Genomic DNA, 3,288 nt, shown 5'->3' on the forward strand with positions numbered 1-3,288 from the left:
TTAACAGCGTCTTGGATCTCTTCGAAGGCATCTCTCTGGTCATGAGTCCAGATCCACTTACATTCTTACATGTCAGTCCACTCTACTAAGACTGAAATTTGTTTAGCGCTCGAAAATTGTGTTCGTCTTGCCAACCAGTAAATATTCCACATCTCGAAGACTGTATCGATCCTACCTTTCTCTTCCTTGGAGGTAAAGGTTAAACCAGAGTGTATATATCGAGGGCTTCTGACGCGATGTATGTGATAGGAGACACTACTCGATAGATGTCCAGCTTTGAGTGTAAATCGAGGGTAAATTCCATGTTTGACAGCTTTGATGGCCTACTAGCCTAAAAACACATGGTTCTACAAGGTCATGATATTTTGCACCTCAGTCCTATCATTACAAGACCCTCCTACAATTTGGGAGGAAAAACAACAAAACATGCATAATTTTATGCAAGTCGAGGTTCATACTCTACATTGGATGTTTTTCGGTTATAGCATATTATAAAAATCCCATTCGGATTTTCTTTAACTGAGAAATTGAAACTTGCGACCGGTATCTACACTTGATTACAAGCAGATGTATTGAAAATGAAGAAGATGCGACTAATGGGTACATCCCTCGACAGCTTCGCATAATCAGCATTCCAGTATAAATAAAGTTTACCTTGTTTTATACAGATTGTCTTTTTATCGCAGAATTGAAACTTGCAACCCGCATTCAAAAGTGATGGTCACATCCTTTGGACCAAAATCAATGCACAATGAATTAGACTCTTAGAGAGCCTTAATGAGCGACTCGAATAAATGGTGTCGTGCCTGAGTTTTCTTTTCATCCATCGAAATCAAGGACGATTGAACGACACAACGAGACGCACTTCCCTTTGGATAGTAAAAATAGGCCTCTAAGGGCTATTCCCCCACTTCCCTCTTTTTCCTACTTAACGCTCCAAAGGGAATAAAGCTGAGAAGTGCTTGAATGAATGACTGTATAAATTATTAACGATTAATTTGATTATATTGGGGTGAATAATCACCAAGTAATTAAAAACTACATCCTCCCTGCATGTAAGATGGATTCCGAGCTCAGCTTTTTATAACGGGGGCTGACGGGTCTATCAAGACTAAGGTATCAAGACTAAGGTATCTATCTCGCCCTGTGCGAGATGGATCTTAGGCATTCTTTACAAAAAGAAGAAATGGTCCTAACTTACAGGGCGGACAGCTTGGTATTGTTACTGAATATGCCTGATGGTAATTCCTTCAACTGGTTGTTGCTAATATCCCTGCCGAGAATTGGTAGAGGGTGGTGTTCATTACCATGTATTCGATAATTACATTAAATCAAAGGGTGCATCCGGTAATGCTGTACTTTCGTGTGAGCTTTGATAGGGGGGCTCAAACAAATCTATGTAATCATTTCTTTTCTATCAGCTATGAATATAGCCTATTTTGTGCTTAACCAGAACTGTAAGTGAGCTCGTTCCATTTTCACGTTAGGTATTTTTTCTTTATTTTTGGAGGCTGTGCCTTAATTCTTAGATTTTGGAGCTCTATGTAAACCCGGAGCCTGAAGGAGGGGGAGGGGCATTGGTTAAATACCCATTAACACTAAAAAAGCAGGGGTGGGGGGGATTTTTAGTCTCTAATTTCTAATCTCTAGCGAGGAGGCTCCCCAAATTAAGAAGAATTTATCGGGTAATTATTATTGTCCGGGTGAAAGTGGTGCTTCGAAGGATTGTGTTCGGAACCAATTCCAACGTTTCGATAAGTCCAGCGGAGGTTATCCTAAGGGTCGAGTAAAGAAATATTGTCAGTCGACAACTATCCTTCGCAGGATTACCCCCACATAAAACAGTTGCTTAATACCACTTCACTTCAATTACACTTCAGGTGTTCATGTAAAGGTTGGGCGAAGCTAGTCATGATTTTTGGGAGCTACAAAGACTCAACATTACAACCGCAGATTACTCGGGGAGGAGTCCTTTAGTTCACTGTTACTCAAATTCCTATCAAGAATCATTACAAACGTGTCTGACACAAATAACAAATAGTCCTGGCTATTGTATTCCTGCTGTCAGTAGGTCTCTGTTCGTTACGCACGCTTCATGCCAGGAGAACTTTTTATTTCTTTTTTTCCATTGTTTTGTTGTTGTTGTTGTTTTTTTTTTATCATTTATTTTTATCATTGTTTTTGCAGGTTGGGGTAAGATTAGACATCCAGGTAACTCACATCACACACTACAGCAAGCCAAGATATCTCCTGTGTCAGAGTCGGATTGCAAAAGAAAAAGTAAGCATCTTCCTTCACTCCAGAATTACCCCATAAAATTGCTTCGAAATCGACTAAAACTACGACTTTGTTTATCCCTGCGTCTATTTCTCTCCTCACAGATGGTAATGGCATAACGAGAGCGATGCTATGCGCTGGAGTTCCGGGAACTCGACTCGGTGGTTGCCATGGAGACAGCAGCGGTCCTTTTGTCTGCAAAAACTCCGGGGGATTCTGGGTACTCCAAGGTGCAGTTAGCTGGGGTTCAAACGACTGTAATGCTATGCGCATGTTTACGGTTTTTGCATGAGTTTCAGTGTTCAGGGAATGGATCGACCGATACATTTCATAGCGAACGCTTAAATACTGTATTTCTTGAAGGAATAAAAGTCATATAACCGTACGTAACATATGAGTATTGTTTTCGTTGTTCAGCTTTGTCATCGGCACCACATCATATTAAAGTTGTAAAAAAATAACTTGATTGATTGGTTTTAGTTTACTGCCCCAAAGCGCCGAATGATTAAGCTCAACAATAGTTTAAATCTCACACGTGGAGTAGTAAGCTCATTGTACCTTTTAACCCTTTCACTCCCAAGATCTCATCAGTAATTCTCATTACCTTCCGCCATGCCACACATTTCTTATGGTGTTGGTCACGAAATTTTGGTATTGGATCAACTAATAATCCCCTTATTGACATTTTTCTCTGTTCTCATCAGTTGCCTGCCTGATATTGTATTTTATATTTTAAAAAATATAATCTGGGTTCAAAGGTTTTCCAAGTGATCTACCCTCATTAACAAGCGTCATGTATTCAATTCGACAAGGAAATTAAAACTTTTGATGAATGTCAAGATAGCGCTCCTCACAGCAGGATATTTGCAACAGGAAGAACATTGAAAAGTGTTTAGGAATGTTAAAATTTTGCTTATTACAACGACAAGCAAGCACTGTTATCCAATGACGCCACTGTATTTAGCATACGACTATGCCGACACTATCCAGCTGAATTCATCTTTAAACGAT

Source organism: Pocillopora verrucosa, chromosome 4 (assembly GCF_036669915.1).
Source record: "Pocillopora verrucosa isolate sample1 chromosome 4, ASM3666991v2, whole genome shotgun sequence".
Classification (NCBI taxonomy): domain Eukaryota; kingdom Metazoa; phylum Cnidaria; class Anthozoa; order Scleractinia; family Pocilloporidae; genus Pocillopora; species Pocillopora verrucosa.